This window comes from Neovison vison, chromosome 7 (assembly GCF_020171115.1).
Source record: "Neovison vison isolate M4711 chromosome 7, ASM_NN_V1, whole genome shotgun sequence".
Lineage (NCBI taxonomy): Eukaryota > Metazoa > Chordata > Mammalia > Carnivora > Mustelidae > Neogale > Neogale vison.
This window is the reverse complement of record NC_058097.1, coordinates 142,583,898-142,598,668: the sequence shown is the minus strand read 5'-3', so window position 1 is coordinate 142,598,668 and position 14,771 is coordinate 142,583,898. Positions and strand designations below refer to the sequence as shown.

Genomic DNA, 14,771 nt, shown 5'->3' with positions numbered 1-14,771 from the left:
AATGTTTGTATTTGTGCCTTTCTAGATCTTCAGAGAATAATAGCACTGAAAAAAATGTAAAACATATCCAATACAAAAATTATCTATAAAATATTATCAATAGCTATTTATGCAAAAATACACATTGAGTGGATATGTTCTGGGTGAAACACTCACCATTTGTTTCACAATTATATGATGTTAGGCATGATTATTATTCTATAGTGGGAGGCACAACACAAAGACTCAGGAAAAAAACAAATCGATCTCTTTATTAACGACCTCTTCAAACAAGGGAAAGCTATCATGCAGGGCCAACACACATGTTTGCATCTGGCACTATGGTAACAGCAAACTGGCCCTTTAGAAGGTGGTTTATACAGCCATGTAAAGTGGAGTTAGCAAGCTTTCATAGTTTTCATGTGGATTAGATATTTTCAACAATTCTGCCAGCCCAAGAAGGGGGCTTGCCTGAGGGTTAGGTAATTGAGAGCCTCTAGTATGGGTATGTGTGTTTTATAATCCAGGAATGTTAGAGCCTGATAAGGGAAGTAGTTGGGGGTCAAGGCTTGGAAAAGTACCCATGAAGGAGAATTGAGAATTTTTAGCCATGGCTTCAAATCTAGGTCAAGACCTAGATATTGTGAAATATTCTATCACACTTTAAGAAAACATCCTTAACAATTCTTACATAAGCCACGAATGTTGGAATTATTCTATTTTGTAACTGATTTTGGACTGTCCAGTAATTAAATCTTTCCATAGTGAGGATATCCCCACTGTATGAATCTTGGAGAGAGACTAGCCTGCCCCCTTTCACATAAAGGCCACATACTCATTATTCTCTACCCTCTGGTAGCACATACATGGCATGTAGCTGAGCCTGAACCTATCAGAACTTCTGACCTAGAAATTTGAATCTGGCCAGAATGACACAAGTAAGTCCAACAAGAAAATAATTCATTTCAGTTGTAACTCCTAATCAGTTTTTGGAATAGGAGGGCAAAGTGTGGCAGTACCAGCCATGACAATGACTGCCCAGTGGCATCAGCACCAGATGGCTCCCATGGCATGATCTGGGTTATGGCTCTAGTGCTTATTCAGCCTTGGCTCATGGCTGGTCTTAGTTTGGTTCTCCTAGGTTTCTATTAATTCTGTGACTTATTCATGATCCTCTGTAAATTCCTTTTCTATTTGTATCAACCAGAATTGATTTGCATTGTTTATAATTAGAAAAAAATCTGACAGATAAAACTCTGTTAAATGTATGAAAAATTGGAAGTTCAATGAATTTAATTAACTTGCCAAGGCCACACTGTCAGTATCTAGCTGTTAGTAGTTGGTGGAACTAAAATTTAATTTTGCGTGAGTCTAACTCCAAAGATGATCTCATTTCACTGTATCTCACCATTAGGTACTGTTAAAATATATCTAGAGACTAGGATGTCACTATGACCAAATTAACCTTTCTTCTTGGGAGGTCTTCGTATAGATTGAGGTGAAATCTACCTTCGTCCAACATCTCTTCATAGTCTGTAGTTCTGCCTTCTGACATCACAAAGAATAATTCATTTCTTCAATGTTATGGTCTACCAAATATCTAATGCCATGTCTTATGCCACTGTGCTACACATATGTATTGAGAAAAGACAAATTAGATACTATGTTTGGAGAGCCATACCAGGTATGTCATCACAGATGAAAAAGAAATGTTACCTAATTAACTATAAAATAAATATTTACCTCACACTCTAAAAAAATATTGTGCAACCCTTAGCAGAGAGAATCAAATTATCAGTTCAATCAGCTGGTTGGGAAAAGCTTTACAGAAAAGTGTATGATTTCATGTACGCCACATGCTGTGTTTACTATATCATTTCTTCTTCTATGGTAAATAGAAAGACTACTTTTCTTAACCTTTTTTAGAGTTGTTTTGTAAACACATGACTGAGTCTGGCCAATAAATGTGGGCAGAATTGTTTTAATCAACTTTCAGACTTTGTTCTTTAAAATTATCACTTGTTCCTCCTTCTTCCTTCTCCTACTACAGCCTCAAATGGTAACATCTTAGGTTCAAAGAGCTAAAAGCTGAGTCAAAGTTTGGAGGAGAGCCTCAAGTGAAAGCCATTCAATCTGCACTAAATTTTGCACAAGCAAGATATAAATCTTTATACTTTAGTACATTGAGATTTAAGAGTTTGTTACTGCAGCAGAGCCTACACTATCCTGACTAATATAGATACACTAAGGAAAGGCAGTGTCTATTATAGTTTCGGGATTTTGTGGAGGTTAGAAAAACTGAAATGAATAAGATAAATTTCCTACTCACAAGCATCTCAAAGAAACTAAATGATATTGCCAGGATAGCCAAGCTGTTACATTCTAGACTAGATGTGCCAAAATTCCAAAGCATGAAATTTGAACTTTGATTTAATTTTAGAGTTTAAAAAAGGAAATTGAAGTGGGTAGAGAAATCCAATGAGTTACTCATACCATAATGCTACTAGTATTTATAATTTATAAATGAGAATTTTTGGGTTGAGTTATTTTGGGGTTCAGAGTTGTTAAACAACATGCCCAAGGTTACATAGGGCATAAATGGAAGATAATGAATTTGAACTCTGGTCTGTCTGGCCAATCTTATCTATATAAATGCATAACTAAGTTACCTGATTTCTCCTATTTCCTCAGTTCATACATTTAACTATAAAAAATTAATGTGTTCTCCTAGGCTGAGATATTGACACAGGAGACATCCTGGCACAAAAGAAAATTTTACCAAGTTACAGCTACTTCATTTTCTTAATTAAAGCAAGCATAATCTAAAAAAACAAAACAAAACAAACAAATAGAAAAACAAAATAAAAATAAAATAAAATAAAATAAAAATAAATATATAAATATAAGGTATTAAGGTAAATGTAAATTAAGGTATTCATAAATTATAAATTAATTATAAATTAGTTAGAAATATATTTATATATAATTATATATTTTATATATAATTATATATCTTATATATATTATATTATATATAAGATATATAATTATATATAAAATTATATTATATATAAATTATATAAAATATATTTATATATAATATATAAATATATTTTATTATATATTAATAAAATATATTATAATATATTTTATATAATTTATATATAATATATAAAAATATAAGGTAAGCATAACCTTAAAACCATGTAGCAAATTATTCATTTTATTATGAAAACTCTATTCTATATACTTATCTTTTTGCTTTATTCATGTAGATACATATACATAACAAAAACCCAACTTTTAGTTGAATTCATTTTCTCTAATTTACATTTGCTGAAAATTTCTTTTAACAAGTGTTAGTGTTACATGTAATATTTATTTATGTATCTATCATTGATCTTTCTATCAATCTTCTGTCTATTGAAACATTCAGTGTCTTCAGATAATTTTTAAAAATAAGGAAAGACATAATGTATCCTCATCCATATTGTTTAAGTTGCAATTTTCTCAGCAAAAATAATTCTGCATTATCAGTCTTAAAGGTTTTTTGTGGGTCTCTTTGTTTTTTTATTTAGAGAGAGAAAAAGACAGAGTACGCATGGGTGGTGGAGGGGGAAGGGGGAAGCCCAATGAATGGTTCACTCATGACCCCAAGATCATGACTTGAGCTGAAGTCAAGTTGGATGCTTAACCAACTAAACCACCCAGGTGCCCCTTGAAAGTTTCTTTCTTTCTTTCTTTCTTTTTTTTTTTTTTTAAGACATTAGGCTCTATTCTATTTTATTTTAATTTGAAACTGTGGTGAGGTTGGAAACATAGTTATTTGTTACTGTGATAAATATCCAAATAATCTCTCAGAGAAAGTGATAACTCATTGATAACCCAGAAAAATGTTGCTTTAAAGCACTGTTCTATCAATGCTGCAAGTTTTGTTTGTTTTTCTTCGATCCCTTCTTTATAACCAAGGATATTTGCATGAAATGTATGTTGTTTTGAGAATGTAGCTTATCCTTCAAGATAAATCAGTGAGATCTGCAGAACTCAAAATACTTTCAAAAGATGAACAAAATCTATAGGAAGAAATATTAGAGACTGATAAACCTATTTAGGTTTCCATCAGATTTTGCTTACTGTTGGATACAGAATTAAGCTATACTGATGTAGAATGTGTTGCTCTGTAATTATATAGATCTGAAATTCCAAATGTATTTTTAGCACAGTCTAAAAAATATATATAATATACATATGTATACAATATTTTACTATATTTATATGTAAGATATGTTTATACATGTGCATATATGTTGTGTCCCTATATATACATATATGTGCATATCTTACATACATATGTGCGCACACACACACACAACTTCTGGCTGAGTGCCATAGCATGGATAAAATGGTGCTGAAATTATATGCTACGTAAAAAAAAGACTCCTCATAAAATTAGTCCAGTTGGAAATGCAAAAGCTCATAGGTTTGTGTTTAAAATCTCAGAAATAAAAGAATATTTTGTTTATCAAAAGAGCTAATAAAATTTTAAACAAAGATTCTATTTTCATACCATTGCCTTTGATGATAGAGAATTAAAAAGAGCAGAAGAATTCCTACAAGAACAAGCAGCAGCAACACTGATAAGCAAATCCCATTCAGCCTAGAGGCAGGATTGAACAGAAAAATACTGCACTGTGAGAGACACAAGAGAACTGATTCCAAATTTCCCTGATGTAATTTCTATGATTCTGTCAGCAGTAGTCAGGGTTTTGTTTGGCAGAACTATGCTTGACATGTTAGTGGATGCTCTTACATTGTCGTGTCTGTCTCCAGCCTCTGTAATTGCACAAGATTCACCTAGACAAAAGAAGCACATTTATTCCCTTCACAAATCTGAGGATTCTTTACCTTTCCACCACCTTAATATCAAGTTCAGTCTCCTTACTATGGCCCACAGAGCATTCACATTCTACCCCTTTGACTTCACTAACATTTCTTCATTGCATGTGCTACTCGCTTCTCTCGTAGTTCCTGTCTGTAGCCACTGTACACGAGCAATGCACAGACCACAGAGGGTCTTTTACACATGAACTTTCTAATACTTGGAACAATGCCCAAACAGGATCTCACTCTGCATTTAAGAGTCAATGCAAAAGCCATTTTCTCTGTGAATTCTTTGTGAAGAAACCCTCCTTGTTATTCTATTCTCCCCTCCTCATTTTGATTCGATATTCCCTAGAAGAAAGTAAAGTATGCCTTTGTATATCTAAGATCAAATATTTAAATTATGGATTAACAATTTATTACAACAGTGACCATAATTGAATTATGTAACTATTCAGAGTTTCAGTTTAGTCACATATAAATAAGGTGTGATAAAATAAAAATTACGGTTTTTCATGAAGACTTAAGGAAATGTACAAGTAAAAGTCCACAAAAGGGCCTACAGTAGATATCCAAGAAGCGTTGTCTTTCTTCCCTCATTCCTTTCCCCACACTCCCATGGGCTTTGCACAAAAGCAAAGTAACTCAGCCTAATTCCATATACAGACATACTGATCTCCTTACCATCAACAGCTTGATGGTACAGCCATGAGTTTTCATCATACGTCTTCAAAGATGCTTCTTAAAAATACCAAATAAACTAGCCTCCTTCTCCTATGTTTCTGTTTATCCCCCCTGTATGTGATTACGTATATTTAACATAAAATAATAAAAAAGATTTCTTCAAATTGCGCTTTTATCTTAACCTAATATTTTATTGTCCATTTTGTTTCATAATCCTTTAAATTGTTGCTGGTGATGAGTAATTATCTTATCATACTGAGTGATGTACCATAAATTTATAGTCTCTGAAGTGATGTTGAATACCTAAGGGGCTTCTTACCTTTTACTATTACAATGACACTTTAATAAGCATCCTAATGTACACATAGTTTTTCTTCAAAATACAATTCATAGTTTTCATTATCAGAATGCACTGAGAAGGCTAAGAAGATGTGGACATTCCTTTGGCTATAGAAATAATACGCCAAATTACTTCCAAAAAGATTTCCATGGGTTTATTCTATCTCCAGTAAGGCATATATATAAGCCAACTGTACAGAAATCTACCGAAATTGCATTTAATCTTTCAGTGGACACCTGTTTAATCTGCTCTTCTTTTCTTCCATTTCTTTGACAGCTTCCCCTACTCCCACTTAAGCCATAGGACTCTAATTGGAAGTTATTTGCTGACTTTAACCCTGTCTTATTAGGCAGAGTTAATCGCTCTAATAATAAGCAACAGGGCCAATATTCCTCATGGAGAATTTTCAAATCCTCAAAGGAAACAGGGAGTCAATCTCTCTCTCTCTCAGACTAGGAAGTAAAGGTTGTAAAAATAGGGTCTTTGCTTTTCTCTCCCCATTGCTGGAAATTTAATATGTTTAGCTTCTTCCCATCATCCCCACCAGTTTCTAGTTTCTCTATATTATTATTTTTTTATAAAAATGTATAAAATTACTCATTGCTAGACTGTTTATTTTCACTCTCATCCCTCCACAGCCTTACTTCTCTCTGTAATAGACAATAAACTTCATGAGGGCTTGTTGTTTCAGTCTTATTTTGTATTGTATCCCTACCATCTGGAAAATTACCTGGTGTAGGGAAGCATGTCAAGAACAATTTGTTGAATAAATATTGAATTAATATGTGAGATATCCAGTATACCATCAGTAAGTTTGAATTGAAGTTGATTCATGAAAGAATTCTGAAAGAGACCTAAATTTGAGTCTTGGTCAAAGACTATCTATGCTTCAGCTTCCTTAGTTGTTCAGAGCTTAAAAAGTAAGGTTCAGGGCACGCAAAAACATAACTTCTTCCAATGAGAAATTTGTGGAAACTCCACAAGAAATAATAAACTCTTGTAATCAAGGTTTCTCATCAGGTTCCACCAGCCATTTGTCATTTTGTTAATTCTCTGCCTGATTTCATACAGAGGAAAGGAGTTTTACAACAGGAGCTCATTGCAGGAATTAAAACTCAAACTGGCTGTCCTCTGTTCATTTGCCACACGACATGGGTTTCTGGTGACATTCAGCTAATGAATTTTCTTCATGATTAACTACCCGTTATAGGTGGCCATTATAATGGAAATATATTCAGCCTGTGTTGTACCCCTTACAAGCAAGGTAGTTGTGTAAAGGGTCATTAATATAAGTGAGCTGGGACAGTCTTCTTTTATGAAGTGAGAGAAAAATGGAGCTTGAAAAATATTGCTCACAATCAAACAAATTGCTGAAACAAAAACTATGCTCTGCTGGACCATAACATCTATTCTTTTTTATTAGGATACAGGGCAAAAGTTATGCAAAATTAAATGATATATGCAATATAGGCATTCTTTATTTCATTCTTCCAGATGCATTGAAGGGAAAGCAGAAAGAACTGAAAAAAGTTGAACAACTGCCTAATTATTTTTCTTTAAAAATCAACATCTTCTAGTATTTGCTTAACTTGTCAAAATCCTCTGTGGAATTTATACTGTGGGAAGCCTTTCACCATTGCTTAATCTGTAGTGACATCTGGTGGCCCAAATTACTCCAGTAGCTGGAGAGAACTTATATCTTCATTATATATCTTTTAAGAAACCTGAGTGGTCCTTTCGTGGTCACCATTAAAAATGAGTTAACCCTTTCTTGGATTCTAAGCCAAGTGTGCTGTGTGATGTGAGAGAAAATGGAGGGATAGCAAAACTAAATTTTAAAAAGACTGTAACAATGCCTCATGTTGGGATTAAAGTATAACCTCATTTTGTTTAGGATTCTTTTTCATGTTCAAAACGATTTGCCTTTGACATTATTTTGGACTAAATTATGAATTTACTCAAATACTTACTGAATATCTAGTAATCATCAAATACTATGGATACTTTACTTCTTGAAGGTATCATTAATTCATTCAACAAGTATTTTATTGAGCATCTATTATGAATCACATTATTTTTAAAAATTACCAATAGATAGGTTTGATCAGCCTGATTTTATCAGTGGAAAAAATCAATATGCCATCTCAATAGTGATTTCTAGATTCCCTGATGTCCCAGAAAATATCTTAAGATTCTCAAATATGTGTTTTTACATTTTTGCAACCCTTAACATATCAGGTATATTTCTGGGCATTTAGCAATTACTCAAGTTATGCATGACAGTCAAATGCCTCCTGATCATTAATATATCATGCATGCCTCACAAATCAGCTAATCATTTACAGGATAATGAAGCAATATAGTCTTCCACTACTCCCATTATCAATAAATTGGTACCCTTTTCATCTAGTTATACAAATCAAGTACCTAGGAAACATCCTTCATTCCTCTTCTTCCTTAAATCCAATTCATAACCAATTCCTATTGATTTTATTTCCTGAATAGATTCCAAACCCATCAAAATCTGCCTGTTTACCATAACCTTAATGCCAGTCCCCATCATCTCTCAACAGTATTACTAACCAGACTAACTAATCTCACATGTACTTCCATTCTACCATTTTTCTCCACATTGCGACCAGAACCATCTTTTCTAAATCAAATCTTGTCATCTCCATGCTTAAAATCCCCTACTAGCTTCCCATTGTTCCAATGAACAGATAAAAATGTTTAATCATGCACATCTTACTGAGTCTTATTTTGATCCTCAACCCATCAAAACCCATTCTTTCTTCCTCAGGGAAACCCTTATCATTTTTCATATATCAAATGTAAGTTACTTCATAAAAACCTAAGCTGAACTTCCTGTCCATCTTAACCCACCCCCCCTTAATATATGAGCATGTGATTTCCTTTCCATACTTACTGTAATTGTAATTTCATACTACTTTCATTTTGTTCATATCTTCTTCCCCTCCTAGATTGTTAACTCCATAAGGGATGGAAATGTGTCTGCTTTTGCTAATCAATGAATCCTTGGCATCTAGACCAACACCTCTGCCATACCCATTACAGGTTTTCATTAAATACTGGCTAAAAGAATGACTCTCTCTATATTTATGTAAAGGTAATTAATAAAATGCATACTCTAACACACTTAGGTTCAAATCCTGACCCTGTTATTGTCTAGTTCTATGAAACCTGATACATATTTCTATGACCTCTGTCTTCTCAGCTGCAAATAGGTATAAATCCACAAAGTTAAATCCACAAAGGGTTAAATCCACAAAGGGTTATTGTAAGAAAAAAAATTAAATTAATGAATGAATGCAAAGCCCTCACTACAATGTCAGTCATGTAATGGTAGTTATTGTAATTATTATTACCTATATTTAAAAGAAAATGCCTCAAATTGTAGAACAATATGGGCCAGTCTCAATGGTCTTTGTGATTTTGTAGGAGATTGTAAGCAGGGCTCTAGGTGAGCTTAACTGAAAAACAACATCACCCATTAATTCCATATTAGGAAGTGGAAAGGATGGAAGAAAGGTAGGGGGGAACAAAGAGGTCACCAGCAATGCTCCCTGAGAAGTAGAGTGTAAAAAGAGGGAAGTGCCATAAGCAGGTCAATTATCATTTTACATATGCAAACAGATATAAGCAAACAGACATACGTGTGTATGTGTTTGTATATGCGTGCATATCTCTTTGTGTATATGTACTTTTAGTAACCATGAAGGGTTTAAAAGACACCATCTTTAGAGAAATCGTTTACTAAGAAAGAACAGATGTTCCCCCTACAGGGTAGGAGGGCTCCAAGACATGGAAGAATGTGGTAAGAATACTCTGGAGACACACCCTTAGAAAGAGGTAAGAGGGACTCCCAAACCAAAGGATGGTGATAAGAGAACAAGCTACTCTTAAGCTTGAACTGTAAAGTTAGAGATTTGGGTCAGGGGAATCCCCACCTGTTTTCCAATTATTCCTTATTTGTACATAGATATTTTTAGACAAAAGTTCTACATTGTTACATTGTGCATGATTTATATTTCTAGTTTTCCTTTTGAGATCATCTGTTTTCCTTGTCTTCTGTATTGTATAATAAAGATCATGGTCTACATAAATACCTTTTTTTTTTTTTTTTTTTTTTTTAGAAATGCATTGCAAAGGAAAAAAAAAAAAAAAGAAATACATACCAAAGATAGGAAAGGCTATGATCTAAGATGTATCTTTTTAAAGTCCTGAATACAAGAACCATAACTATTTCTGATAAACATATTTGTGCCTGGCCTGGCAAACTTCTTCCTATCATCCATTTCTGAGACATTATTCCTAGTATGTCTCAAAAGTGTTTTATGAAAGTAGAAAAGGAGAAAAACCTGCGAAGCCCCCAAAGAGAGACCAGAGGAGAGAGAAGAAACATAACAAAATAATCTGATAATTAAGAAATAGCTAAATTTTTAAATTAAGTGAGTACAACAAAAAGAGATGTCCAAACACTAAAGCCCTAAGTGGACTTGCTAACATAGGAAGCTAGGATGTATCAGCTTTGAAGAAGTTCCCTACTTGGTTTTAATGAGCAACCCCATTTAAGAACCCGAAAGTATGTACCAGAAATCAGAGAACTGAGGGGGGGATTTTTTTTTCCCTACTAGTTTATTTAGTACTTTTCAAACACATTATGGATTTTCATTTCCCCATATTTTTCCCTTGATGTTGCCTTAATCTCAGTTGCCACTCTATTTTCCTCTTACCAGGGATTTATAGCATCCATCCATGGAAACTTTTCCTATATTCTTCAATGAAAATGAACCCCCACTTTCTGTCATTTTCCCATGACTCTTTTGAGGTAATTCTAACAATCATTTTGCTCAGCCTCACAATACTTAAGGTCGTATGCTTTCCTTAGGTAAAAGAGCTTATTCAGTTTTACATCCCACCAGGCCCTTGGCACAGAACTTTAGACATAAAAAGTGCTCAATTTGTATCATTTAAAAGGAAAAAAAGAATAAATTAGTCAATTAGTGATTGTCTCAATTTCAAATTTATATTCAAGAAAGTATTGCGTAGTGCTCTAGATACTAGACTTTGGAGTCAGAATGCCAGAGGGCTTATACCAGTTTGGCCATTCATGGAACACCTCAATTCTCCAGTTGCCTTGTTTGGAAAAGAAAGATTATAATAATACCTATAAATAGTGTTGTTATAAATATTAAATGTTAGTATTTGCAATATGTTTAATTGAGCATTTGGCATGTAGAAAGTATTCAGTAAATGCTGACTACATTGATTGAACCAACCAATCTACAGAAACACTGTACTCTGTCATAACTAAAACAGTTGAAAGTATTTACTGTCTTTTCTTTTTTTACTCAGTTTAAATTACAATAAAGTAAAATCTCACATTTAATTGATAGTCTCTTCTCAAGCAGTCCAGCCATTTGCAAGAAATACGTTAATTAACTCTGTGAAGCACTATCATAATTAATATTTATTAAGCATCCAGTGTGGAAAAGGCAGCATATAAAAGATAGAGAGAGTGCTTGAATTTGAAAGAGACAAGTCTGGTATTTTCCTGTACCTCCCTTGGCATTTTAATCAAGCATCCCAGTAGACATTCCACTGGCCAGTTGCAGAATCTCTATGGCTTCTATGACTGCCAAAAGTCCCTCACATGTCCCATCTAAAGTAATTTTATAGGAGGCTAGGTGTAGTAGAAAAAGCCTGAGTTGCACAAAGATATTACTGGGTTTGAGATCAAGATATTTATGATTTTGGGCAAGATATTGGACCATTCTGGGCTCCAGTTATTCTATCTTTAAAACTGGAATTATAATATTTACATGGTGGGGACAGTGGTTGGCAGATATTAAATTTCTGGTTATTATTTTCTGTCAGTTAAAAATGATTTTGAATTATCATTATGGTTCTAACATCTCATGTTCTCGGGGCTCATTCTAGGTTACAAGAATTACTTAAATATTTGCGTGGGGAATTAAAATTGCTCAGAGTCACAAAATTTCATTATCGGTCATAGGAACTGTCGGCAGCCACACAAAAACCAACTTTAAAGCCCTTTGCCTTAATAGCATAGCATATGATTATGGGGTGAGTCTGGTGTATCTCTCATCCATAATAAATGACCTGCAGGGCAAAGAAGAATAATTATCCCTGCAGTCACGGGCTTTGTAAGGTGACTCACCTTTCTGCTTGAGATAGTTCTTTACCATTGCACATTTAGAGGAGTGAGAACCGTAAAGAAGTTGAATGTACATTCAACATTTATCTACAGAGTTTCACTTTCTAAGGAAGAGCAGGTGTGTCATTTAGTTTCTTAGAGGGACAAAGACTTCTCTAAGGCCTCTCTTGGTACTTGCAGGGATGGAAGGCATGGCATGGAAAGCCACAGATACATATTTCACTCAGAGATACTGAGAGTACATTCTCACAAGTCCGAGTCTCAGAAATAGTCAAATTTTTAGGACTAAAGGAGAAAACTCTCAGAGGAGACCAATTTAAAATTGATTCAAACTCAATCCAAAATATCTTTAAATCACACTATTGAGAATACTTCAATGATGGTCTCTGAGTACTGTTTTGCTCTCCGTCTTCCATGCCTCCACTCCACCACTGATACAGGCACACCTACATATTCATAAAACCAGAAATAAGATTTAGCACACTGCTGCTGCTAGTTTATTTACTTGTTTTTGGTTATTAAACCATCTTACTATTCAAATACCTAAAAAGGATAATTAATGTATATAATCGTATCTCAAGTGCAGTGCTTTGTGATTACTATTTAACAAAGAAAATCTCCTTTCACATAGGTAGAGTAACAATCTTCAAACATAGTTTACCTATGAATTTTCTCCAAATAACAGTTGTAATAGGCAACGTGCCTTCAACATGTGATTACTTACTGGTTATTATTTTAATTTTTTCCATGTACTAATTTATGCCGTCTGAATTTTATGAGGTTGGACTATTATTAGTCTTTTAAAGTAATTAGTACAGATAAAGAGACTGAGGCTGAGAGAGATGAAGTAACCTAGAGTTAAATAGTTTGTGAGTGCTGAAACTAATTTTTGAACATGGTCTATTTCTAGAAACGTCACTCCTAACTTATCTAGGTTAAATTAAAAAACTATAAAACAAAGAGGATCTGGTAAATTTATTCATTCAACAAATAGTTATTAATACCCACTATGAATCATGCTACCTCTTTTTTTTTTTTTTTTTTTTAGGATTTTTATTTATTTATTTATTTGTCAGAGAGAGAGAGAGAAAGCACAAGCAGGGGGAGCAGCAGAGGCAGAGGGAGAAGCATGCTCCCCACTGGGCAAGGAGTCAGATGAGGGACTCATCCCAGGCCCCTGAGATAATGATCTGAGCCAAAGGCAGACACTTAACAGACTGAGCCACCCAGGCATCCTGAATCATGCTACATCCTAATAATTTGAAGTAGATGATGAATTCGTCCTTGTTGATATGAAGCTTGCATTATAGAAGAAAAAAGATAATAAAACTAATAATATACAAAGAAAAAGTAAATACATATATTGTAATAATTAACTCTGTAGTCCTATTCTACACATGCTCCTTCTATACCCCAGTGATCCCATACATAACATGTAGCCCCACCATTCATCAAATTGTTTATTGCTCAAATGTTGAAGTAATGACTCAAACCCAACAAAAAAATTCTATCAGCTATACCTTCAAAATACATTCCCAATTGGGAGGGTATGTGTTTTTGGGTAAATTGATTCTGTGCTTCTATCATGTGGTCCTTAGCTAGATCACATGATCTCTTACCTCCATTACTGCTCTAACCTCCCTCATCTCCCTGGTCTTCATGCTTCCCTCCTCCCTTCTCCCCAGCATTCCTCTCCCTATTTAACAGGACAGTGAATTCTGCTACTTCTACCTCCTGAATCATTCTAAGTATGCATTTTCATTGTTATTTTCCTAATTCAGGTCTGCATTTTGACTCTACCAGTGCTGTCAGGGACTGTGGATCACTAAGGTCTCTGGAGACATATGTATACATAAAACTTTCTGTAACTTCCATAAGGACATGAACGACTACTACCAAGTGGGTATAAAAAGGAAAAAAAAAATACACTGAAAATAGACTTCTGTAAGAATGTTGACAACACTGGCTCCATTTTTGGCCCTCCATCTTATTTTTGCCCACGCAAGGACCTCCTTCCCTCTCTACATGTTCTAGGCCCCATGGAGGCAATTGTGACCTGACTGGAATGTGGGAAGGCTTGTTCTGATCTTCCCCGTAAGGACTCACAGAGGCTCCACTTTAGATATACTGGTAGAGATGACAGACAGACAGAAGAGTCCACTTTAAACATGTACCCTATGACCTTAACACCATGAAAGCTCCAGGAAAGCTGGAGTTTAAGGTCTGGACTGGGTGAAGAATAGCTGCAGAGAATGGGGGCAGAGAATGGCCAAGTACCCCCGGGTCTTCCCTCCTTCTGATCCCCCACCATAAATTTTCCTTAATAAAACACCTTAAAAATGGTATGGAGTGGTTTCCTTCATTTTTCAGTCTTAAAGTGCCTTCTCGGTCTGGAGGATATTTTACTAACCCTCTGCCACCTTCTAACAATTTCCAATTTCCAATTTGGAAAGTTAGGAGCAAGTGACAGATCTCTTGACCAATGGCCCCTGGATTCTGTTTGGCCACATTTTTATACATCAGACATTTTCATCACTCCCAACACTGTTCCCTTTCAAGTAAATTGATCTGATCATGTCACTACTATGCTAAGACATTGATGTCTTCCTATTGTTTAAAGGGAAATATTTTAACTTCTTAGTTTGTTGTTTGGGATCTCTCTCCTTTTATTATTTTATTTTACTTTAT

The 14,771-nt window shown here is 34.4% G+C and overlaps 1 long non-coding RNA gene across 1 annotated transcript in view; it reads right to left on the bottom strand.

The window, feature by feature from the left end:
- Positions 1–14,771, bottom strand: part of LOC122912539 — a 371,418-nt gene that overhangs the window by 347,674 nt on the left and 8,973 nt on the right. The window contains exon 2 of the long non-coding RNA XR_006385654.1: positions 4,790–4,833. This is a non-coding gene — a long non-coding RNA (uncharacterized LOC122912539). The remainder of the gene's footprint in view (positions 1–4,789; positions 4,834–14,771) is intronic.